Below are 26,693 nucleotides of genomic sequence, written 5' to 3'. Positions count from 1 at the left end.
ATGGGGTGATCATTTCTAGAGGATAAACACTCCCGATCCTAGGATACCAAGTCATCCCTCCACCCCTGTCCCAGCCTTCCTGCCCAGCATTCTGGGGTAATTCAATGTGACTTTGTCATGTGTTCTCATGGATGTGGGCCAATATGGGGGAGCACCTGCCAGGGGCTTGGTGTGATGAGCCACAGTAAAGGTCCAAAAGAGAAAAATCCTGGTGCACTAAATAAGCACAAACCAATTGCAACTCCTATGCACAAAGATTCCAGACAGGAAAACAAAGGCTGCACTCAGTAACGCCAAGTTTGGGCGGTGATCATGAGTTAAATTTTGGCCTGTGTATGGCTGTATTGCCAACAGGAGATATGCATGTGGATTGTCCCAGTATGAGGGAACACTGGGCTTGGTGTGATGAGCAAGACATGTTGGCCTGGCTGTGCCTGCACTGAAATAATAGAGCATGGGATTGTTAAAAAAACACTGTTTGCATGGGTTTGAAGCATGCATGAGGGAATATTACTTTGTCTGTTAGACCTGTGCAGGTGTGTTGGATTCCACACTAAAGAAAGGCCACAACATCTGAGGCTGCCAAGCAAATATTCCAACAGCATAAACGTACATCACAGACAGAAATATTGGTTAGTGCTCCATTTCTCAGAAGTGAAAAAGAGTGCAATAGCAAGCAAGACACATAGCTGGACAAGAACAATTTTATAGCTGGTGTGTATTAAGTATAAATTACTCTACTGACAGAGATTGAGAACAAGGACATTAGAGTGAAGATGTGCACTGGACTGATAATGCTAATAATATAAAATCACAATGGGGTTTTAGAGTCACATGCATAGGAAAATGGGAAGCAAGAGTAGATACTAGAGGTTAAGCCATGCCTAATTAGCACAAATGAATTGTGTTATGACTACATTTCTGATTAGTACTCCTTTATATTGTTCCATCCAGTTGTGTTATTTTTTATATATATAAACACTGAGTTGCATATTCACTTACATACCTTTGGGATTGATTTTTACGTCATGATCTACCACACCAGCACAATAACTCGCTGAGAAGGCTTAAAAGATTCCCATCACTAACCAGGATAATTAATTTCTGAAAAGGTTGTAATTAGTCCTGTTTGCAGAGCCATAGTAGGACTGACCCCAAGACATTAGAGGGACACAACTACAACATCCATAACTGAGACACAGTTGTACCTGTTTGCCTGATGGCCCCCCGCCAATGGAGTATGTCAAAGGCATACACATTACAAATGTAATTATTACCATGTAGAGACAATCTTAAAACTCAATGTATATTCATTTTAAAAATTGTATTTACCTAAACTGCTGAATATTGAAATATGATTCTGGATCATTAATATTTTTTAAAGTCCATTATACAAGGCAAACCTTGCAAATACCCCAAATATTTTGCCACTTCATCAACAGATGATGTAAAAATAACTTGAAAAAACATGAGTATATCATACACAATTTTTAATGAAATACATAGCTTACCCTAGAATGTGGTGGTGTCCTCAAGGACTGTGGTGTTGATGCTCTCAATTTGCAAAAAGCAACCCAGAAGCCTCTAATTGAAGTGAGGGGAGGGGCCCTTCCAGTGCGAGTCATTCAGCATTTCAAAGCCGGTCCACAGAACGCACACGTTTTCAGAGCGTCCGCGCCTCTGAGGAAGAAGTTTGAAATATTTCGAAACGCGTCAGGCTTTGGGACGCAACTGAACTGCTAAAGCAATTGACATCCCTGCTCCTCCTGTACCGAATAAAGGGTTTGTAAAAGAACAGTTGTCAGAGTGCTTCCCAATATAGGGCAACCTTGGAGCATTCATTTATAGGCGGCAAGTCCAGCCATCGGGAGGCACCACCCCTGGAGCGGGGGCCAGGAGGCTTGTCAGCTATCGGACCTCCTTTGGGGACAACTGTTGCGGATTTATGGAGGCGCATGGATATCGAGGCCCATCTGGGGGCCTGAAATGGGCAGCAGCTTATCAAGCGGGACTGATCCAAATCCGTGTGGACTTCATGACCCAGCATGCCTCTCTCCCAACACGACAATCGGCCCATCCGGACCGGGTTTCGGGCATATCTACAACCCAGAAGCCTCTAATTGAAGTGAGGGGAGGGGCCCATCCAGGGCGAGTCATTCAGCATTTAAAAGCCGGTCCACAGACGCACACGTTTTCAGCGCGTCCGCGCCTCTGAGGAAGAAGTTTGAAATACTTCGAAACGCATCAGGCTTTGGGACGCAACTGAACTGCTAAAGCAATCGACATCCCTGCTCCTCCTGTACCGAATAAAGGGTTTGTAAAAGAACGGTTGTCAGAGTGCTTCCCAATATAGGGCAACCTTGGAGCATTCATTTATAGGCGGCAAGTCCAGCCGTCGGGAGGCACCACCCCTGGAGCAGGGGCCAGGAGGCTTGTCAGCTATCGGACCTCCTTTGGGGACAACTGTTGCGGATTTATGGAGGCGCATGGATAACGAGGCCCATCTGGGGGCCTGAAATGGGCAGCAGCTTATCAAGCGGGACTGATCGAAATCAGTGTGGACTTCATGACCCTGCATGCCTCTCTCCCAACACGACAATCGGCCCATCCGGACTGGGTTTCGGGCATATCTACAATCCAGAAGCCTCTAATTGAAGTGAGGGGAGGGGCCCATCCAGGGTGAGTCATTCAGCATTTAAAAGCCGGTCCTCAGAACGCACACGTTTTCAGCGCGTCCACGCCTCTGAGGAAGACGTTTGAAATACTTCGAAACGTGTCAGGCTTTGGGACGCAACTGAACTGCTAAAGCAATCAACATGCCTGCTCCTCCTGTACCGAATAAAGGGTTTGTAAAAGAACAGTTGTCAGAGTGCTTCCCAATATAGGGCAACCTTGGAGCATTCATATATATAACATCTCCCATTAGGTTTTTTTTGTAGGCAAGTTTCCAATGCCAGAGGAGTCAGTAATGGGAGTCAGACAGAGGGAGGAGTTTTTACTGAGGAGAGGAGGGTTGGGCGCTCAAACACTTATGCCCTCTGTCGGATCTTAATGATCTAGATTGACAGGGGGTGGGCATTGAATACAGCCTAGCACAGTCAATAGTGACTGACTCCCAAATTCAATTAGCTATGCCCTCAGGGGAATGGCAGAGAGAGAGTGAAGACCTTCCCATAAGTTACCCGTATCAGAATTACTAAAGAGGACTCCAAGGCAACAAGATAACATTGGATAGGCTACCCAGTTTACAGGAAAGGAGTGATCTCCTGGAATGTGGCAGGGCTGGGTGCAAAATTTGAGCATGAAAGATGTATTCAAACCATATCCGAGTATAAGATCATTTGCCTACAAGAGACCTTGGAGGTGGAAAATATATGTTTGGGGGAGGGATAACTGTTGTTCTTCCTCCCAGCTGAAGGTTCGAGACATTGACGAGCGAAGGATGGCCTAATTATCTTTATTGCCCTTGAGCTGTGTGGGTCAGTGAATCAACTAAACTGGAACTTGACAGTTGCATTACGATTAAAATTGGTAGTAGGCAGAACGAAAAGTTTCACAATAATTAATTTTTAAAATGCCAAAAATAGGAAACCAAGTGTTTCGAGTGTGAAGGAGCTAGCTGGGCTCTTAGACCAACTGCAGGGGGATGATTACTCATTGGGCAATTTGATTGTGCTAGGGGATTTTAACTGTCATTTTTGTTCAAACATTGGGCAAAACACTGAGGTTACTTCCACATGTATGAAAGCAGAAGAGTGGCACATGGAACACTCGGGGGCAGGTTAAACGCTCTCATAAATAACTATAACCTAATGTTAACACTACAAAAGGCTGAAAAATGACCTATTAGTCTTTACCCACCTATCTATAAAGGTTGGGGTTGAGCATCCACCATTGATTACATTTTTTTGTCTTCATCGTTGACACATATCATAACATCCTGTAGGACTGTAGAAAGTCCTTTCTGTGACCATAACTCTTTGGTTATGGGGATGCGGATTCAGTGACCGAAAGCAGACAATAACTGGAGTGTGGGAGGGACATTAAAGTTAACGGATCAGGGGAGGCGCCTGCGATGGTCACAGGTTGATAGTAATGCTTTTTATTTATCCATATTTGAAGAGAGGCAACACAAGATTATGAAGTGCCTAGATATCTCACCATCCGAGGAGGATGTACTCAGATCGTTTGACATCATAGCAAAGTCAGTGAGGATTCTTCTAACTGTCCCAGTAGTCACCTCCCAACTAGATAACCCAAGGTGGTTCAAAAGGGAATGCTCACATGCACTGAGGTCTCTTAAAGCGGCTCTGAAAGAGACACCCCTGTAGCAGTACTAAGGTTGGTAATTGTCACAGTAAAGTTCTAAAGGTACGGAGATCAGTCCTACAAAAACAGACTTGGGACGAACTGGTCGAGGTCAGTGAGTTGAAAGATAGTTCTCTATTTTAGAGTTTTAGTAATAGACCCTGCTTCTCTGAACCTGACAAATCAACCATGTGTCATCGTATTACACAATATCAATGGAAGAGGCACTTCCAATCAGTCTATAACTTTGGGGAGGAAGCTTACTGTAATAACGCATGGGAGCCCCTCCCATTTGATTCGTACATCGAATTTCAGCTACACAAAGAAATAACAGGCATAAAGGGACTGACCAATAACAAGGCCCCGGGCCCAGATGGGATCCCTCCTGACTTATTCAGAAGTAACATTGAGGTGTGGGCCCCTATTTTAACCAGGGTTTTGAATGTGGGGTGTCAACGATCATACGCAAATCATGGTCAATAACCATCATCATCCCCATCCACAAGAAGGGCAACAGGGATAACTCCAATTGTTATAGACCCATCTGGTTGATAGATTAAGGTCATTAGGCTGGTCATATTCAACAGGTTAGTGGAATGGGCAGACAAAAATCAAGTTATCTCTAATGACCAATACGGCTTCCGAGCAGGCAAATCCACAGTGGATCACTGCCTGAACCTCTACCTAGTGATAGTCAAATACACAATTGCTAAAGCAGGATTCATTTACTTGGGTTTTATGGATCTCACTGCAGCATTTTACAGGGTGAACCGTGGTAAACTATGGGCCTTGGTAGATGATCTGGGAGTAAAGCGTTCAATTATAAATGCCCTCATGTCCCTATATGCCCATACCACAGCTGCGGTACGTTTTACTCAAGAGGGCAAGCTCACAAATAGTTTTAAATGCTCAAGAGGGGTGAGGCAAGACTATATTCTTGCCTCTTTTATATTCATGTTGTATATTATTGAGCTGGAAACCACCATGATATCTCTGCCTGCTGATACCCCGAGAATCGGTACTAGACCATTACCAGTTCTGCTTTACGCAGATGATGCCATGCTCATAGTACAAACCCACAAGAGCATTGCAAATTTAATTGATGGAGTTGTCTCATTTATGACGGGACTGGATTTGTCCTCCAATTGCGCGAAATTGTTTGTGATGGAAGTGGGCTGTTGAGGGAAGAGTAATACTTTTTACAAGGCAGGCATAGCCAAAGTCCCAGATTTTAAATAACTTGGGGTTTTATTTGATGCCAAATTAAATTGGCACACCCTGAAAGAAGAGAAGGTGGTGGACACGAAGATGTCAATGGGTGCTATTGTGAACTTTTCATCTAGATTAGGCAGATGGTCACCCGGTGTGATTTTAAAATTATACCGATCAATTTGCATTTCTAAAGCTGTGTATGGGAGTGAAATTCTGGGCTATAAGGGTATGGGGGAGCTTCAGACGTCGCACAATAAATACTTAACATGGTTATTAAAGGTCCCTAAAGGTACCCCCGCCTATTCAGTCCACGAAGAATTTGGGGTGAGGCATGTGGCGGATCTAGTTGCAGTTAAACCCCTCACTGCTGGTTGAACAATTGGGCAAAGGAGGAGGCCTCTCTTAATCATGAGATAATCCTGGATTGTCTCTCATTGTCGCATGCACTTAGAATACCATGGCTAACATATATTAAAGATATGTTGTGTAGCCTAGGAAGATTAGACATGTTTACAAATTATAGATCAGTGAAGAAAGGCGACAAAAAGCTAATCAATTATCTCTTTTTTTAAGAAGGTTAGCATGGAACGAGAAGATCGAATTTCTAAAACCGTCCGTTAGGGAGCATGCCTTAGTGAAATTTGTGCAAGGAATAGAGCACTATCTTACTCTTTTAATCAGTGCTTATGACAGTTTTTTAATCACCCATTTCAGATTCAATATGTTTCCTCATTGAGTGGCTGTCCCTATCAGATTTATAGTGCAAACTGAAGATAGAGGACCCTGTGGCTGCGACAATAGGTCTTCACAGGACATTTTACACTTTGTCTTTTTATGTAAATATTTTACGCATACCCGGTGACAGTATGTATCTTAAACCATATTTAAAAGGCATGGGTTTAAAGGCTCGAATTGCGCTGTTGCACATGCAAATTCTGCAGACTGAACGTACTTTATTTGTGGTCACACACTTTTTAAGAGCAATTGTGAGATCCATGAAATCTAGGAATGATTATGATAGAGGGGTGTGTTCTGTAAATCACCAAATGTTTAAAATAGGCCTTGAGAAAAAACTTCTAGCTTTGAGATTTATGTATAATCTAATGGCCCGTAAGAGGAGTGTATAATGTGCTGTTACTCTTGTAGTGGTGACAAAATGAATTCGCTCATTTTATGACTTTGCTATTTGTTTTTAATGTATTGTATATTTTATGGATGTATGCTTTGCTGAATAAAGATTGTATTTATTTTTATTATTATTATTCTTCCAGTACAAAAATACTATTCTTAGGGCCAGATGTACGACCCTTACAAGTTGAGAGTCACAAGTTACGTCATTTTGCGACTCACAATTTGTGACTAGCAAATGGTAATTTACAACAGTGTCTCAGACACTGTTTGAGATTCTTAATGGGGTCGCAAAGCGCATTCCTCATTAATATTCATGAGGCAGGTACAATTTGTGATCCCATTGGGAATGGCCAGCACTACCAGGGATGGTGGGCTGCAGTTGTCAGCAGACCAACATGTCTATGACTGCTTTTAAATAAAGCTGGGTTTTTTTCAGATGCAGACCATAACGGAAAACGGATGCATTTAAAAAAAGAAAAATGAAGCGTTTCTGTTTCGTCTTTCAAGAGTGGGCACTGCTCCGTGGGACCACTGCCTGCTCTTAAAAAATATTTTTGCATCCATTAACAAAGGGGAAGGGGTCCCCTGCTACCCCTTCCAATTTGCAAGAGGCTTACCACCTACTTGAAATAGATGGTAAACTGCGAGTGTTTTGCAAAACAATGGCTATTAGGAAGGGGCGCCCTTGGCCCGCCCCTTCGTAATATCGATTTACAAACAATGATTTGTGAGCTTGTAATAGGTTACCGACTCGCAAAATAGGGTTTGTACATGGGGCAGACCAATGTTGCAGTAGCAAACGGGCTAATTTCCAATTTTCCACTGCACAAAATGGTCGTACATCTGGCCCTTAGCTATTACTTATCACTTTTACTACATTGCATCTGTGCTGTACAGTGCTGCATACATACATAGTTTGAAAAGGTTAGAGAAATATAAATTTTGTTACAAGTCAACTCAAGCCTCAAAGAGGTATTCATTTTTGTAACAAAGCACTCTGTACAAATATTAGTAGATAGGTCTGTGCATCAAAACCAAGAGTTTGTTGTGTGGGAACTACCATGGTACACTCCATGGTACATTCCCTTGATACAAAGTAATGCAAAGTAGCACTAACACACTGCTCTCCTATACTTTATGGCTATATTTCAGCATAAAACAAGTTATGTGCTGCAAAGTAAATCACAATTTCACAGTCTTTGGCAGTTTTCATCACTTTTGTGAATCAAACATGGCACAGTTCTTAAAAATCTTCCTCTTTATTTTTCATTCTGTCACCTGAAAACATATTTAATTGATAACATATATATACAAATTTACTTAGAAATGGCATGATGGGAAAATAAAAAGAGATGAAAGATGTAAAAGAAGCAAAATGAAAACGGTTTTAGTTTGAAGATCATCTTCGAACACTCACACCCAGTCAAAAGATCTGGGTTTAATCCATCACCGTTCAATAGCCCCCTCTGCCACCCCAGTTCAGACATGGCTATATGCAAATCAGTCTGACCCTGTGCCTCATGGGAACAGTCCAGCCCGAACTGCCAAGCCATGCCTTTCCTGGACCCGAAACAAGCTTCCGAGGACCGGTTTCTGGCATTCCAGCCGTCTTCAGCTCGGCTTGCTTGAATCCAGTGGCAAAGTGAGCAAGAGACTCACGTCTGAGCATACCCTGCCACACTTATGGCGGCCAAAAGCGGTACAAAAGGGGGTGGTAATGGACGGAGCATCTGAACCAATCAAACACTCACACCCAGTCAACAGATCTGGGTTTAATCCATCACTGTTCTTTAGCCCACTCTGCCACCCCAGTTCAGACATGGCTATATGCAAATCAGTCTGACCCTGTGCCTCATGGGAACAGTCCAGCCCAAACTGCCAAACCATGCCTTTCCTGGACCGGAAACAAGCTTCCGAGGACCGGTTTCTGGCATTCCAGCCGTCTTCAGCCCGGCTTGCTTGAATCCAGTGGCAAAGTGAGCAAGGGACTCACGTCTGAGCATACCCTGCCACACTTATGGCGGCCAAAAGCGGTACAAAAGGGGGTGGTAATGGACGGAGCATCTGAACCAATCAAACACTCACACCCAGTCAAAAGATCTGGGTTTAATCCATCACCGTTCTTTAGCCCACTCTGCCACCCCAGTTCAGACATGGCTATATGCAAATCAGTCTGACCCTGTGCCTCATGGGAACAGTCCAGCCCGAACTGCCAAGCCATGCCTTTCCTGGACCGGAAACAAGCTTCCGAGGACCGGTTTCTGGCATTCCAGCCGTCTTCAGCCCGGCTTGCTTGAATCCAGTGGCAAAGTGAGCAAGGGACTCACGTCTGAGCATACCCTGCCACACTTGTGGCGGCCAAAAGCGGTACAAAAGGGGGTGGTAATGGACGGAGCATCTTAACCAATCAAACACTCACACCCAGTCAAAAGATCTGGGTTTAATCCATCACCGTTCTTTAGCCCACTCTGCCACCCCAGTTCAGACATGGCTGTATGCAAAAATGCAAATCAGTCTGACCTTGTGCCTCATGGGAACAGTCCAGCCCGAACTGCCAAGCCATGCCTTTCCTGGACCGGAAACTAGCTTCCGAGGACCGGTTTCTGGCATTCCAACCGTCTTCAGCCCGGCTTGCTTGAATCCAGTGGCAAAGTGAGCAAGGGACTCACGTCTGAGCATACCCTGCCTACTTATGGCGGCCAAAAGTGGTACAAAAGGGGGTGGTAATGGACGGAGCATCTGAACCAATCAAACACTCACACCCAGTCAAAAGATCTGGGTTTAATCCATCACCGTTCTTTAGCCCACTCTGCCACCCCAGTTCAGACATGGTTATTTGCAAATCAGTCTGAGCCTGTGCCTCATGGGAACAGTCCAGCCCGAACTGCTGTCATATAGATGTTGCTTTTCTATATTCTGTGTTAAGTTAGCATGAGTTTATTAAGTGTTAAAACGACATATTTTCCATTGGCTTTAGTTTGCACACGACACCTAATTGTTATTGTAGCTTTCAACCTAGACGAAAGATGTGATTTATTTGAGAATAATATGTTATTGCTCTGATATCAATCGTGCTTGGTACACTGTCTGAACAGTGGGTGCCGAACGCTCTAAGAATAACCTAACACAAGGTTGCTGGGAGCTCTGATCCTCGCACCACTAGACATAACACAAATACAGTTGCTGCCAACATTGGGCTCTAAGCGTGTTTAAGATAGAGTTACTGAGAATGCAAAAACACACTTGATGGTGCTTCGCATTCAGAGAGCTGGTAGCTGATGATGTGATCTTCTCCTACTGACATTTAGAGGTATGGGCCCGCCCTGCTAAAACCCAAATGAGACCTTCTTAGATATAATATAATATGCTAAATAGGGTGCGCGAAATATAGGTGATACAGATTTCTGTTGATTTTTGCATTATAATATGCTATCATTGTTCGCCTACTATGGATTAGTGACGATGCTGATAACTCTGATTTTTATAATATGTATTCTGGTATTATATAAGATACTGCGTTTGAGAACCTTGCATTGAAAAATAAATATTTCAAACTTGCCCGTGTCTTCTTTTACTCCCCGTTCTGGTTTGAAATGATTATAGAGCGAAAGAGTGTTCATGTGTTCCACAATACCTGAGGTAACCTAAGTTCATGTTCTGGTTTGTCTAAGTCATTGGGAGTTTGTCATGACCAATGAGACACTGTAGCTAGTTCGGTAAGGGGATAGTGGATACTAAGGTGAGTTTTTGGTCACCCTAATTCACCGAGGTTCCAGATCTCTGTGCACAGTTCTGTGGGAGAATGGAAACCCTGCTACACTGCCAAGCCATGCCTTTCCTGGACCGGAAACAAGCTTCCAAGGACCGGTTTCTGGCATTCCAGCCGTCTTCAGCCCGGCTTGCTTGAATCCAGTGGCAAAGTGAGCAAGGGACTCATGTCTAAGCATACCCTGCCACACTTATGGCGGCCAAAAGCGGTACAAAAGGGGGTGGTAATGGACGGATCATCTGAACCAATCAAACACTCACACCCAGTCAAAAGATCTGGGTTTAATCCATCACCGTTTTTTAGCCCACTCTGCCACCCCAGTTCAGACATGGCTATATGCAAATCAGTCTGACCTTGTGCCTCATGGGAACAGTCCAGCCCGAACTGCCAAGCTATGCCTTTCCTGGACCGGAAACAAGCTTCCAAGGACCGGTTTCTGGCATTCCAGCCATCTTCAGCCCGGCTTGCTTGAAAGATCCTTGATGGCCACAATTTTGTAACTTTTCTACCGCAGGAGTTGTTTGTTCAACCTGTCCACTTCAATGAACAGATCTTGATGATTTTGGTTATTTCATGAGTGTCCAAACAGAACTTTGTGGGACGCATGTCTCCTTATGGGTATATTCTTCACAGTTCAGATGTGAAAAGCACTGTTCGGTCCTATTGACTTTGGGGCATATTATCAAGACCCACAATAAAATGATTGCCGTTTTAGCATCCCTTTTCGGGCAAAAAGTGACAATAATTTTATCGCACTATCAGCAATGACACACTAGCGCGTGTTCCTATGCCTCTGCGCCCGTTCCCTCAACTCCCAGCCTTGCAACGTGAATGACATGCAAAGTGGCCGTAACTGACTAAAATAACGTGGGAAATGTCGCTAAAAAACCTTTCTCCAAATTAACAAGCTGCACACTAACCTGCATAGCGACGATAAAAGTAGCGCTAACCGTGCTTATCGCAGGATTCATTACACCTGCTTTTAAACTGACTAAACCATTATCGCCTATGGGTGGTGGATTATAAGGATGAGACCACCCTGCCCTATCTACAAGGATTTTCCTATCGCTGTGCGATTATCGCTGGATTCCCAGTGATAATCGGACATTTTGCTGCTATGGCTGGATTTCTTATCGCATTGGAGATAAGCGTTGCTGATAGCGCGCTATCTCTGCGATAAAATCCAGCGATATAGATGGTATGTAATGGCAGTGATCTTATTCTCTATAATTAATTGAGGAACAAACAAACATTCTTATATAAAACGACCATTAGACTCCATACTACCTATTTACAACAGGGTAAGAATTTATATAATGGCAGTGACCTTATTCTCTATAACCACATCGCTGCTGTAGTTATTTTTACCCTGTGCTGGAAACTGCAATTTGGCTTTATTCATGACGAGCTCAGCTCGTCATCAGCACAGCTCAACTGTGCCTCATGACGAGCTGAGCTCGTCATGAGCATGGAAGGGGATAATTAAATGAGGAAAAAATAAACATTGTTATGTACAACGACCATTAGATGACGGGCCATAATCCTTGAAGGGCTAACCTGGGAAATACCCTCCCCATTACTTATCTTTCATTGGGTATCCAGGTAAACCAGGTTTTGGAGTAAAAATAGAACCATCCAGACAAATGAAATACATAGTGATGACACAACCAGGGAGCATTTTAGACTTGAATGGGGCATTATGAATTCAGCTCACGTGTTATAAAGATAAAGGAGGGTTTGTGAATTTATTAAATGTGACCCTGTAATGTACAGAATATAGTATTTTTTTAATTATACATAAATTGTATAATATGTCATCATAAAATTTAAAAATGTGTTCAAATATAATGTATGTTTATTGTAGGGTGTATCACTATATAGGACCCTGATGCTAGGACAGAGCCAAAAGTTTACAGTCTTGATAAAGATGGAGTTACCATTTTTCCATCGAAACGCGTCGACGCACCTTCTTTGTACAACTCAAGACGCCAGTACCCTAATAGTTGCACAAATTATACAGTGTGCGGTTTTTAGAGTGATACTAGGACATTGAGTGTACTAACTGTATTGCACAATTGTTAATGTCTTACCCTGTTTTCTGTCCTCCCATGTGATTATGCGGGTCATAATCGTTAGTGTCTGGTTTTGAACTGTATTTGAATTGCATTATTCTGTTGCACTTTTTAAGTGATTCATATTGATTTTATGTGCCTTGTTTGTCATTGTATTTTTATATGGCTGCTAATTTTTAGTACATATGAAATAAATTTGCTGTTCTTTTTATATATTTAGTTGTGCTTGTATGATTGATGATCATACGTTTTAAAACAATTATTGTTTGATCAAGGGGATCCAACTCTTTCAGGCTTTGATACCTCAATTCCCTTGACTTTCCAAGGGGTACCTCTCTTTTTGTGACTATGTTTGGGTATCGCAGAGAAAGAATAAAAAATTGTGCAATATATACAATTTATTTACAAAGGCCTGTCTGGCCGTTACAATAATCAGAATCGAGATACACAGTATTAAGAACATGGAGTCAATCCATCACTGTTATTTAACTGTGGGTACAAAGACAGTACAGGTATGTCAGGAACAGTCGAAGTTTCGACCCCAAAATTAGAGGTTCATTCAATCCTTAGACTGGGGTCTTCATCAGAACAGGGGGTGAATTGAGCTGAAAAATCACAGAGTTCTTAAGTGTGACATGAATCATGCAATATGTATAATACATGAGAAGTCAATTAATGTTCACCTTGTTTATACAGCAAGTATGTCTGTGGAATACATCAAATAGATGGGCCCACAGGCTCCTCTGGCAGAGGAACAAGATGTCTCACTGTTGTTAAGTTTTAATGGAGAGTGCTGAAAATAATGGAAAGCATGTCAGTCTTTCGAACTAAGATGAACAAAGTTTCAAAAATGTAAATAGAATCTACCAAAATACGCTCACTCATCATAATGGTCAAACATTGAATGAATGATCCAGCCAACATCGGCAGGGAAAGAGTTCTTATCATTAGGAAATTGTCTGTATCCAGGAATAAATTAATCTGAAATGAGGAGCCAAGGATACAATCAGAGGCCACTTCGGCTCAGATTGCAGATTACGCACAGTATTGAGCGGGGAAAAAGTCTGCTGGGGGAGAAACAATTGCCTTCATACATTGTGGAGGAGTCAAGCTGTGTGTATGAAATGCTGATCTCCTCACGTCAAAATATAGACAGTGGGGAGGTCAACGAGCACAAGGCTGGAAATATGTCAGAAGTACAGTCTCTAAGTGTTTGCCCTGGCAGTCCAGTGCGGCGAATGCGGGTTTTCGCGCAATACGGAAGGACAAGGTGGAGGGCGGGACTACAGGGGTTAAAGGAAGGGGTGGGATGGGGGAGGGCATATAAGGTGTCAGGAGAGGAAGATCCGGCCTCTTCCTGACACCTGAGCACCACCGGGAGGGTGTTTGTTAATTTTGTGGTAGCTGTAGGGTAGTTTTGCATGGGGGGGCCGATTTGTCGATCGGCTTTGTGGTTGGCCTTAGCAAGTTTAGCCCTGCGGCTATGTGGAGTTGCCCCTGGGGAGTTTGCGGCGTGACTGGGGTTTTTCCACCCCGAGGAGACTGCGGAGCTTGAGCTGGCCGAGAGGAGAGGCAGCGTCGGGCGCGGCCCCTGGCCTGGGGGTCTACCCGAGTAGTAAGTGGTGCGCGTGCGGGGGAGTGGCCGGGTGCAGGGGCGGGGGTCTGGACTGCGGCCTTCCTGCTACTGTGCGCGTCGGTGGGGGCTGGTAGTGAGGGGTTTCCCTGGCGCGGGGGGCGGGCGGGGGCCCTGCGCCGCGTGTGTCTGGTTCTCCTTTCACTGAGGCTTTCCCTGAGTTTTTCCCGGGTTTCGGGTGCTCTGCCTTTGCTGGGGGGGGGGGGTGACACGTGACCGGTGCGAGGCCGATGGGAGCCCCGCAGCGGGGGCGGGGGGGGGGTGCTTGCATCGCCGGCGGCCTCGAGGGGGTGTTTCCTGCTGGGTGCCTGGGGGGGGGGCGGTAACGGCCCCAATTTTGGCTGGGGGGTGGGGTTTTGGTACGGAGCTGCCCCTTGCCTTTGGTAGCATTCCTTCCTTCGGCAGATAGGCGGGCCTGAGTATGTGGCGGGCATTTATCGGCGGGGGTCGGGGGGGGGGCGGGACCGGGCCCCTGGGGAGTTGGTAGGCGGCACTGTGTAGGGTAGCAGGGTCACGTGTGAGGGACGGCCATGACGGCACGAGGCCCGGTGGTGTTGGTGCTCACCTGGTTCTGGCGACCAGGTGGAGGAGGCGAACTGAGGATGGCGGTCCGGCTCGGCAGCAGGTGTGACACCAGTGGGGCGCACTACAGCTTCCTAACGCTGGTCCGAAGCAGTAGGGGGGTCCGCGGCGGCCTGCCCTCCGTCGGGGGATTCGCGCAGCGTCCAATGCAACGTTTTTTATCCAAGCAATGTTTACTTATGTATGGTGTGACCTGTTCGGTTTGTGCGGTGTGAGAGTCGGTGTGTTTGCCGTGATAGCAGTGCTGGGGGTCGGTGGGTGTGATGGTGTAAGGAGTTGTGGGCGTTGTGGGCTCTGTGGGAGTTGTGTGGCATGTTGGGTCGATTGGAAGTTTGTGTGAGCGGGGCTGGGGGCCGTTTGGTTGTTTCAGGGAGGAAATTGGTGGCTGGGCGGTTTCTTTATGGTGGCGGGGGTCATGTGGCGCCCAGGAGCTGAGGGGCGTTGTGCTGGAGCACCTTTATGTACACGTTGTGGCTGGGGCCTGGGGATAAGGTATGATCCGCGGGGACCATGGCGCTTCTGCTGCGGGGCGCTGCAGGAGTGGGGGTGCCCTGGGGGATACCAGTACTGTTGCTGGAAGGAGTACTGACGGGACCCAGGTGGGTGGCGAGCTTCACAGTGGATAGTGCAACAGCAGGGTTGGCAGGGATGGCCGGTCGGCTCCCATGTGGTCATTTGGTGACATGGCATTTGGTTGTTCGGGTTGGTAGTGGCTCTGGGGTGGATGTTTATACCCCGGAGAGTCCTCCGCGGGATACAACGCTGCCCTGCCCATGACGGGCGGGCCGGCGTGGCGGAGTCCCGTGGGCGCCAGAGTGGACTGGAGAAGGTAGAGGCGGGGCCTGGATGCTCCTGGGGTGTTGGCCAGGTTTGGGTGTACCATGTAGGTGGAGGACTGCTGCCCATCTTGCCTTAGCGGATGCGCAAAGGGGGGGGTGGTCCGGGGGGGCTGCTCACGCACGTGCAGGGGGATGATTGTGCAGGGCTTTGCTGGAGGTTCAGAGGTTTTTCGTCTTCAGGACTTGGGGATTTGGCATTTGTGCTTTCCTAACTGCTGACGTATTCTGAAATGTTTCTGTAGTTCCTTTTTGTGGTTGAGATAAACTCTGACGTCTCCCGACATTCCTTTCGACTCAGTGCAGTCTAGCAAGATTATGTGAGAATTACCTTTTCGGAACGTCTCTACCTTTGCAGTGCGATAAGCAAAAGTAAACACAAGGGTCCTTGCTAGAAGGATAAGAACCAAACTGCGAGAATTTTGACCTCTATACTGGCCTGGCCTTTCGCCTTTCTTTCATAACACAGCGACTGGGACATGATAAGACCAAAATATAATGGCATCTTTGTTGATCATTCAGATTCTGATCTCCAACATGTTTCTTTTGGGGTTGCTGCCCCTACTTCCGGTGGCAGTATATCCATGTACGCTCACGACTCGAAAAGCGTGCATTCGGTTTCCAAGTGAGTCTCTATTCTGAGAAATGGGTTGGGTGGGAGTACTGGACCAGAAAGAGGTGCAGTATGAATAGAGTCCAGAAATCCCAGAGGTGTAAAGGAGGTTAAAGCCAGGCGTAACCTTACTCTCTAAAGCTGTAGCTTGGTCAGGCAGTAAGGCAGTACCAGAGGGCAGTGTGAGCATGTGTCGTGCACACTCAGTCAGCAAACTGTTTCGGATACAGAATGAACTCCAGGCCAATTGTTTATGTCAAAATATAGTTGCTTTCTTTCTAGACCAAACAGGGATCAAAAATATGCTGTTTGCAATCTGGGAGGTCTCGGATGAGTTATTTGCAGTAAGCCAATTAACTTTGTACAGACAATAGGTACGGGGGTTGGAGTGGGCAACACACTTCTATCCACAATTTAGCATTGGGCTCCATGGATTTCCTTATATGAACGCAGTTGATTGCTTTGTGGATTATTTTGGTAATTCCAGAACTGGCTCCAGGGTTGCATATCTCGGGTCTGTAGTAGTTAGTCTGTATGAATTGTAAGAGTGCATTGTACCTGATTTCGGGAGTCTTGCCGGGTCTGCTCTCTGTTTGACGCTGGCAGCGATTTTCGTACCTGCTTCCTTATGTTATGTGAATAAGCCGTAAGGGGGCTGGGGGATCACCATGTATTCTTGGGGACGACTTCTTCTTTTCTACCAAGGGGTCAGGAGGTAAGTCGGGAGCCAGGTTTGTCGCCTGGAGGAGGGGGAGGGGGGGGGGGGGGGGTTCTCCCAGCAGGTGTGTAGTGAGGAATCCACACATGACATGTAGTAATTCTAGAAATGACATCATATAGGAATACAACAAGGTGATCGCCACAGGAGGTGCGCTGGCGGGGGGTGTGGACGTTTAGGGGCAGGTTCCCCGATGATTGGGTGGTGGACGGTAGGAGACTGGGGCGAAGGACATTGGAAGGTGTTGGTGCCGTTACGTTTGCCATACGGCGCAGGGGATGTACGGTTGCCTTGATTTGGGGACACATGCAGGGGAATGGTTGCTGCGATGGGTCCAGCTGGCAATGTCCTGAGGTGCTTGGCTGGGGAGGTGTTTCCAAGGAACGGAACATGGGGCGTCCTGGTCGGGCGCAGTTTTTGTGCTTGGGGGAGACAGTTTGGTTGGCTGGGGATTTGGAGGTCCAAGACAGGACGCTTGGGGTGATGGGGGCGGTCCGGTGTGACTTGATGGTGGGGGCCTTTGGTCAAAGGGAGCCGCCTGTCATGGTCCAAGAATGGTGGGGGCTGTTGCTCATTATGTGGGGGTGATGGTACAGGCGGTGGATGGTCGTCCACGGGCGCCTAGCTTGGCCAGGATTGGCCGGAGACCATTTTGGGTATGGAATGCAGGAACGGATTGGTGAATGGTCGTTCACTGAGTGTGGTGGGAGCCACAGTAACTTATCCGACGCGTGGGGAGATGGGGGATGAGGTGTGCATGGCCGTGCAGGATTTCGGCTATTACCAAGGATCGATTTGGTTTGATCGGGGATTCCTTTTTGGACCGCGAGCGGTCTACTGATGCTATTGTTTGCCGAGGGAGGCAGTGGAGGGGGGTGTATGGGGTGGATGGTCGTTCACCTCGGAAATGGTGAGGGGGCACCTTGGGTGCCTAAGGTATGGCCCGGGCCGGTGGTGGTTTTGCGAGCCAAGGACGCGTGGTGGACGGTCGTTCACCACGAAGGGGGGAAATGTACGACTCGCGTAGATGTACAGGATGACGTGAGGGAAACAGGCGGGGTTTTTATGCTCACCTCCGTACACAGTTGTTTCATTGGCATCACTTGGGCATCTGATGTTCGCATCGCGCTCTTGACTGTTTCTTTGTCTTCTTGAGCTTTTGGGGCTACTCATTCTGTGCAGAGGGGATGCACTTACATATGGGGGGGTACATATGATTGCATGTTCCTCGGCTTTGGGGGGGGCTCCTTTTATGGGCCAGGGCGGTCAGAATAGTTCATTGGCTGCCGTAGGGGTAATGGATGGTGGCGCCTGGGGTGGATGGTCGTTCGCCCCAGGAAAGGGGGGCACCTTGGATGGACGATGGTTGTCCGGAGCGGTCGCTTGTCCTGCTGGACATGAGTACGGGTGGTGGGAGCAGGCCTGGTGGTGGATGGCCGTTCGCCACGGGGGGGAGGACAGTTTTCGGTTCACAGGATTGGGGCCGGACATGTGGCTGGTCTATTTGGGGGTTGGTCCAGGTGGTGGATGGCTGTTCACTGAGTTGTGGGGGGTACCGTTTCCGGCTGGGGTAGGTCCTAGGCGGGGTTTGCTTGCCCGACACACAGACACGGGTGGGAGTGATGGAATATCACTGCATTGCGACCAACATTCATGGGGGGGGGTTTGTCCTGGGGACGTTCCTGCCTTGCAGGGGACGGATGTTGGGTGGACGGTCGTTCACCGGGTGCTGTTGTGGAAGGCTGCCTTTCGGCGCGGGAAGAACGGGCGCGTGGGCCCCTTCTGGAAAGGGCACCTTTTGCGATTCATGTTGGCAACGAGAGTGGTGCTTTGCTGCAGGACGCAGGGGGAGGTGGTGGATGGTCGTCCACTGGGAGGCTGTAGGGTCGCTGGCAGGAGGCGAAAGGTGCGCAGGACAGGGGGGGGGTGGGGCAGGTAACCGCCCTCCGGGGGTTCCCTGGGTGGCGGTACTTTGGAGGGGTGGGGAGTCACATACGGGCAGATCCACCCCTCGGGTGGGGGGAAAACGGTACACAGGTGACTGATAGTGGGGCATGGGAGGCAATGAGCAATAAAGGCAAAGTCAAAAGAGGATGCTTGGAGGGCAAGTGAAGGTGAGAATGGGGAAAGGAAGGAGGTTATCGAGTGAATGGGTGAAGAGTCAAACAGGTGAGATGGTTTTGGAAAGGCAGAAAGGAGAATGCGTGGGTATGGGATGGAAATGTATATTTCATGCATTGAGATACTGTTAATAAGTCTAAATGATTATGGAAATGTATATTTCATGCATTGATGTACTGTTAATAAGTCTAAATGATTGCAACCTTGTCCTAATAAATGGCCTTTTACGCTTCCAGTAACAGCGTGGAGTGTAGTTATTGCGCGATGCGGCCCCCGGGGGAAGCGAAGGTCGCAGACCAGTCTTCCCCCGGGGTTTTCGCGCAATACGGAAGGACAAGGTGGAGGGCGGGACTACAGGGGTTAAAGGAAGGGATGGGATGGGGGAGGGCATATAAGGTGTCAGGAGAGGAAGATCCGGCCTCTTCCTGACACCTGAGCACCACCGGGAGGGTGTTTGTTAATTTTGTCCACCCGCCCACCCTGCAGGTTTTGGGGAAGGACCGGGGGTGTTTCAAGGGTTGGGGTGCCAGTTTAGGGCAGGTTGCAGAGCAGAGGCGGCACGGTACTTTGGAGGGGTGGGGAGTCACATACGGGCAGATCCACCCCTCGGGTGGGGGGAAAACGGTACACAGGTGACTGATAGTGGGGCATGGGAGGCAATGAGCAATAAAGGCAAAGTCAACAGAGGATGCTTGGAGGGCAAGTGAAGGTGAGAATGGGGAAAGGAAGGAGGTTATCGAGTGAATGGGTGAAGAGTCAAACAGGTGAGATGGTTTTGGAAAGGCAGAAAGGAGAATGCGTGGGTATGGGATGGAAATGTATATTTCATGCATTGAGATACTGTTAATAAGTCTAAATGATTATGGAAATGTATATTTCATGCATTGATGTACTGTTAATAAGTCTAAATGATTGCAACCTTGTCCTAATAAATGGCCTTTTACGCTTCAAGTAACAGCGTGGAGTGTAGTTATTGCGCGATGCCATAGTTCGAATGAGCTAGAGATTGAGAAAGCATCCAAAAAGGATCACCACTCCTTGTTACTTTTGAACTGCAAGTGGAAAGGTGCTTCGTGCATTATCTGGGGGTCGGGAGAATATAGCCCTAGTAAGGTTCCAATCACTGACATCTTGTGTATTATGGTATATGCGGCTCCCCAGGGAGCAAAACGCATGTGGCTCCCAGTTCAGTAGGAGGACGTCCACAAAGAGCTGTAGCTGGGACAACCCGCACTGATCAGAGGTGCACACAATTTAGTCCAATTAACTCCTAGTCCAGAGGCCCTGCGAAACTCCTCAAGAGTTTATGCAATTCCAGGGGGCGTGACTTGCGCGCCGCTGCGAGATGGCGGGTCGCGCTTGAGCTCCGGGGTGACAGAGGCCGGCGAGGCTGATTACGACCCCCAAACTTGGCAAAAATACACAGATTAGGAGATATCGTTGCCGGAAGATGCGGTGAGCAATTTGAGATACTTTTTGCTGCTCCCGCTCTCCGGGCTGAGTGTCCTTTGGCTACTGTGACATCCTCCTCAGGATTCTCATGGGCGGCCGCCATTTTGTGCTGAGGCGACGGCGCTCGCGTTTCTTCTCCAAACGTGGTAGCTCTCCTGAAACCCCTTTGCTGCAGCTATGATCCTGCAGTGCAGTTTAATATTATGGTCCCCTCACACGACCGGCTTCTTCAATATGGTGATACATACATAGAAGGTGAGCGGTCTGTATCTCTTTTTTTTCTGCTCACGCTGTCTGATGTGCAGATACTTCCGTGGTGGCTTCCCTTGCTGCATTTGTTTTTTAGCCATTTTTATGGTTTGGAGATGATATTTTTCTTCAGTTGCTGCACTTTTCACCCCATGAATGCTTGGCAACCTTTGTGAAGCGATATGTATGACTGTGGTACATAGGTCTCTCTGACAGAGAATTTCCTTTGTCTCAAGACAACTATTGGACCTCTAATGTAGTCCTAATTCTCAGTCCTGTGCCATTACGCTGTGTTGGTCCTCACTAAATGGCGGAATCTGTTTTTTTGGAATACAATGCTGCTGATGCTTTTCTCTAACAGTGCCTGCTGCCTTTTGACGTCATTAAGTTGTGTTCTCTTCTGCAAAGCAGTCAGTATTTGGCCCTATACTGTGTATTCTATTGGCTGTCAAGGTATTCTGTCTGAAGTGTGAAGTCTCTCCGACCCTTCTCATGGCTGACAACATGGGCCTTTCTCCCAACGCCAAAGACTTGAAGGGTAACCTTAAAAGATCTAAACAAACTTCTCCTACTCAGAAGTTATTTTAGAAAGATGCTGGCACTACTCTGGATACTATTTTGTCTCATTTAAACGCTGTTCATGACATTGCGCAATCGACCAAAACTAATACTGATCTGCTTCAGGTTCAGGTTGAAGCAATCAGGAATGACTTTAAAACCCTATCACTTTGTGTTTCTGCTGCTGAATCCAGAATAAGTGGTGTGGAAGACTTTGCACAACTTCATTCTAAATTGCTGCAACAAATGGAACGCTCTATGTCTGCGTTGCGGAGAGACCTTACGGAGCAGGAGGATCGAAATCGTCGAAGCAATTTACATATTTTTGGTCTACCCGAGGATGCGGAGAAATCAGCGTCTTCATTGATAGACTTTTAGAAAGACTTTGAAATTGAAAGAGCACATTGAGTTCCTGCATTCCGACCTAAATCTTCGCCTCATCCTAGAGCGGTGATTTTGAAGCCTCTGCGTCATCAACACTCCGAGCAAATTTCGCTCAGATGAGGAAGATCAAGTCGGTCACTTGGGAGGGCCACAAGGTTGCTATTTCCCAAGATTTTGCTAGAGAAACTGTTATCAGACGGAAACGTTTTCTTAATTTACGGAGAAGATTATTTGATATGAACATTCCATTCTCCTTTGCTGGTCCTTCAAGATTCGGTATAACTTTTAAAGGCCGCACTCAGATCTTTTATGAACCTTCAGATCTTTCCACCTTCCTGGATAATCAGATGGAGTCTCAGATGGATTCAACACCTTCTCCTGGTCCCTCTGGTTCCTGAGTGCTCTCTGCAGAATTTCTTTTTTGCATTCTCTTTGGCTTTGATGTCTTGCTGTGTGCTATTGATACAGTTTTGTTTTTCTCTGTTATGATATGTTCTATTACTCTTTAAGTGGATTTTTCAAATTTCTTTTTTCTTGTCTGTGTTTGTATCCTTATGTGGTGATAATTTTTTACTGTTTGTTTGCCTGGTTAATGTATGGGACTCGCTATTTGTTACTTATACGTTCTTGACTTTTTTCTTTCCGTATTGTTGTACTGCGCTTCTTTCTACTTCAATATTTTTCTTTTATTTTCTCGAAGTCCTGTTAATATGTTTTTTATTTTTTATTTATTGTGCTTCATTCTTTTTTCGTTGGTGGTTCTATGCGTCTGTCCTTTTTGCCCTCATGCAATATTTCAATTGATTCTGTTTTATATTGTTATTATTCTTGCTGTTGCGTTGGTTTCATATTTCTTCTCGTTTTTTCTCCTGTTTAATATTTTATGTTGTAAATTACACTGTTTTCTTTCATGTTATGGTTTTCCAATCTGTGAGGCATGAATTATTACCTCTTTGATTTTTATGGTTGTATTGATGAATTATATTTATTGCTAGTTATTGATATATTTGTCTTTATTTATTATCTTTTTGATTAATATATTGAAATGTACAACCAATTGTTTTTTTGCTATTGTCCTACAGCTTGTGAGATATGAATTAATATATTTTTGGTTTATGTGGTAAATTTGATAAATTTCTATTTATTGCTATTTACTGTTATCTTCATATTTGTTTCTATTTCTACTGTTCTCTATTACGATTTAGCTTTCTACTGTTTTATGCATTTATTCTGCAGGTTCTTCCACTGTTGATAGTCCCTGATTTCGCTTAATTTACTCTTTTATCCTTTATTATTGGATATACTTTAGGTATACTTATATTGTGTGTTTACGACTCTCTCATATGAATTTTTCTGCTTTTCCATCTATCTATCTTCAGGATATGGGGTGATGGCTTTTCAGCTCTCTCTCCTTGTTGACCTTTCTGCTCACCTTTCCATGTTCCCCCCTCGTATGGATTTGGTCCCTTTCAGACCTCCCCTGATGGTTTCTTTCTTTCTTTTTTCTCTCTTTTCCCTTTTCTTTTTCTCTTTTCTATCTACTCTTCCCCTCTTTTATTTCCTGGATCTCCTGTTGGCACCTCTTATTGGTGGGGTTTTTCATGTTGTTTGGTCTGTGTTGCTTTGAGTTCTTTTGTTTCTGTTTTTGATTCATCTTCTTTATTATCAGTGTTTAGTGTTTTTTTTGTACTTTTGTTTTTATGCCTGGTTTGAACGTATTGTCCCTTAATGTTCGTGGGTTGAATCACCCGGTGAAAAGGGCTAAGATTTTGGATTATTGCAAGCATCTCTGTACAGATTTAGTGTTACTACAAGAAACAAAAATATCTTATAAGGAAGCCTTATTATTGAGGAAAGAGTGGGTCCTTGATGTGGTGTGTTCTGATGCTTCTGGTAAACATTAATTTCTTAAAACTCAGGATTGTCTGTAGTGTCTGCAGAACATGATTCAGAAGGACGATGGTTGTTGTCCCGCCTTACCAATGGCTCTCTTGATCTTTATGTTATGAATATTTACGCTCTACATAATCCTACTGGCAGTGATTTTTCTTTTTTCTCTTCGCCTCATTCCTGTTTTTCTCATATTGATTATCTTTGAGTTCTTTCAGCTCTCTTACAGGTTTCATTGTCTCCTTACATCCATCCTATTCTTGTTTCTGATCATGCTGCGATATCCTTTTCTCTCCTCAATCTCACTGATAAGAAAGAACCTCATACTTAGAGGTTAAACACGGAGATTCTGAATGATCAGACTCAGGTTGCGGCATGAATTGAATGAAGAGATTGATAATTATTTTTCTGATAATGAGGGCTCAGTTGGTTCCCCAATTGTCTTGTGGGATGCTTTTAAATATACGCTTAGAGGACAGATTATTAAACGTATGGCAAAGAGAACTGCTGATATTAAGAAACAGCTTACAGATTTAGCTGAGAATATTAAGAAACAAGAATCTCTCTATCGAAATTCTAAGGATAAACGATTACTACAAACTATTAAAAATTTGAAGTCCTACAACACTATTGTCACTAAAAGAGCGCACATTGGGGTTCAAGCTCAGAAATCCAAACGCTTACTTCTGAAAAACCGTGCAGGTAAGATATTGGCGGCAACCTTAAAATTTCAGGAATCCAATCTTAGATCGTCTCAGATATCCTCTATTACTGATCGCTCTGGTGCCAAGAAATTTCAAGCTAAGTAGATACTTGAGGTTTTCCGTGATTTTTATAGAAAGTTGTATACTCCTGCTAATCAATCCTCTTTTGAACACTGTCAGCAATTTTTAAAGACACTTCCTATTCAGACGGGTTTGGATGCTGATGGTGCGAAGTTGGGAGGTCCGATCACTCCTGAAGAGATTATACATGCAATTAAATCTACACGCTCGGGTAAAGCTCCGGGACCTGATGGTTTTCCCATCATGTTCTACAAAACTTTTCTTACTTCTGTTGTCCCTCGTCTTAAAAATATGTTTGACACTTTTGTATCATCAGGTGCGATTTCAGGCTCTGGTGCTGATGCTACTATCGTAGCGATACCAAAGGATGGCAAAGATCATTCGGACCCTAAACATTTTCACCCCATATCCCTCCTCAATATGTAGGCAAACATTTTTGCTAAAATCTTGGCCAATCGTTTGGAATCATTTATACCACTACTTATCCATCCCTCTCAGACGGGCTTTGTCAAAGGAAGATTGGCTAGAGACAATATTCATACCTTTTGTCACAATATTGGGAAAGCAAAATTATCTACTCTTCCAGTGGCTGCTCTTGCACTTGATGCTGAAAAGGCAATTGACAAGGTTTCCTGGCCTTTTTTACATGCAGTGCTTTGTGCTCATAATCTTGGTGATCCTTTTGTTAATATGGTTACGTCCTTATATGTACGTCCGAGAGCGAATATCAGAGTTAATCGTGCTACGTCTTCGTTTTTTGATCTTTGCCACGGTACTAGACAGGGGTGCCCCTTATCACCTCTGTTGTTTTTATTGCCTATTGATCCCCTTTAGAGGTTAATTAATCTTCATCAAGATATTGAAGGTTTTAATTTCGGCTCACACTGCATAAAAACTGCTGCTTATGCAGATGATGTACTCATTTTCTCTGATGATATTGTTTCTGCCATTCCTGCTATTTCAGATACTATTAACTTATTTTCCAGTGTCTCTTGGTATTCACTCAATAAAGACAAAACGGAAATGTTCCCGCTTAATGCTTACTGTTTTCCAGCTCATATGGGGAATGCTGGCTTTAAATGGCAATCGAAACAGATTAAGTATTTAGGGATTTGGTTTTGTACCTCTATTTATGACACTGTAGCTTAGATACATGGTGATAACGCCCATTAATAATTTTGTCTCTTCTATGATTCCTATTATGCTATCTTCTTCTTTTTTTCATGAAATTGATTCTCTTACCTCTAAGTTCACCTGGAGCGATATAAGGGCTAGAATTGCTCAATGGTCTTTGAGCAAACCTTATGATATGGGTGGTTGCAATTTCCCTGAATGGGAGAAATATCAAGTGTCTTTTTTAGCATCCCAAGGTGCTTTTTGGTTCTCCGCAGATTCTCCCCATACACCATCGTGGGTATTCATCGATAGGAGCTTTCTTCCCCTTTACCTCTATCCTTTTTTTTAACCACATCCACATTGTCTATTCCGTTTTCTGGCTCCATTATTTTAGACACCATTGCAGCGGTGAAAATTGTTGACAGGAAAGCTTCTATGCCAATTCATAAATCTAGGTGGTCCTCTTTATGGCGCAATCCTAACATTAAACTTACTATTGATCCGAGCTTAATAACATATTGGGCTAATAAAGGTGTTACATTGGTTCATCACCTTTATGATTCGAATAAGGATTCATTACCTTTTTCTTCTTTACAATGACAATTTTCTCTTTCTAATTTTGATTTTTTTACCTTTTTAAAAATAAAAGTGGCTCTTGCTAAGCTTTGTCTCGATCCAGTTTCTCCTACTGTAGCTTTATTACAATTGTGGCTTAGATCTAGCCATGTTGCTTCTAGAATTTATACATTTTTCTCTTCCAACCCTCCTACCTTAACTACAGTTTCTCAACAGAAATGGTTACACCATTTTGAACATGATCTTACTACGCATATCTCCTCAGATACTTGGCAGTTGATTGGGAGGCTTTCTCTTCGTAATAAAATTGCCCCTTTTCTAATTCAATCTACATTTTTCTCTCTTAATCTACTACATTAGACTCCAGCACGTTTACATTCTCTTGGTCTTAAAGATGATGATCGATGTTGGAGCTGTGGTTTGGCTACAGGTAATTATCCTCATATGTTCTTCGAGTGTTCCTTACTCCGGCCTTTTTGGGATTTGGTCCATAAACATCTTATGTTAATATTTAAAATTCTATTTAAGCTCTCCTTTACTATGGCTTTGCTGGCCCATGGGCCTCCCCCATTCCATTACCTTTAGATTCTTTAGACTTGCAATTACTAGACCTACTATTGTCTGAATGAATGAAAATTATACTTATGGAATGGAAATCTTTTAACTCCGTCTCTTATCATACATGGTG

This window comes from Lissotriton vulgaris, chromosome 6, assembly GCF_964263255.1.
Source record: "Lissotriton vulgaris chromosome 6, aLisVul1.2, whole genome shotgun sequence".
Lineage (NCBI taxonomy): Eukaryota > Metazoa > Chordata > Amphibia > Caudata > Salamandridae > Lissotriton > Lissotriton vulgaris.
The sequence above is the reverse complement of the archived record's forward strand: the minus strand, read 5'-3'. Positions refer to the sequence as shown.